The sequence below is a fragment of the Ptychodera flava genome, chromosome 9 (assembly GCF_041260155.1).
Source record: "Ptychodera flava strain L36383 chromosome 9, AS_Pfla_20210202, whole genome shotgun sequence".
Lineage (NCBI taxonomy): Eukaryota > Metazoa > Hemichordata > Enteropneusta > Ptychoderidae > Ptychodera > Ptychodera flava.
Window position 1 is genome coordinate 27,751,524 of NC_091936.1, and position 501 is coordinate 27,752,024.

The following is a 501-nucleotide window of genomic DNA, read 5'->3' on the forward strand; positions in this document are numbered from 1 at the left end:
ATTATTCAACAGAGAACTGAATGGCATATATTATTATATCATTGTGTGGTTTGCAGTACTCTTTAACCAGTGCCCTGTAAGTGTTAGCCACTCTAGTTATAAAGGTGTGCACTGCATAGAATTCATCAGGGGGACTGTGAGCAGTGCATATTTATCTGCCCTTTAGTTGATCTGAATATTCATAAGTATGATGCATGCTGTTTATAACTGATACTGTTGAAAAAACACCAAGAAAATGAGCTGATATCAACCGAGGTCATTTCATGCTGGATCAACAAGATAAGTATGGTTTGCTATGTGTGTCCCATCATGGACAGTGAAATGGAAGATCTCCAGCTCCTACTGTCTATGGTTCCACTGGCATGGGCTATGTATGTTCATATATTAGGCAAGGTTGCCCGTAATATACACTTAAAATTCTGTGATCTTCTCAAAGGCTTTTCAGCTTGATTTCTACATTGATGCATTCATACAAGGGAAATAAATCAAACTGCACATAAC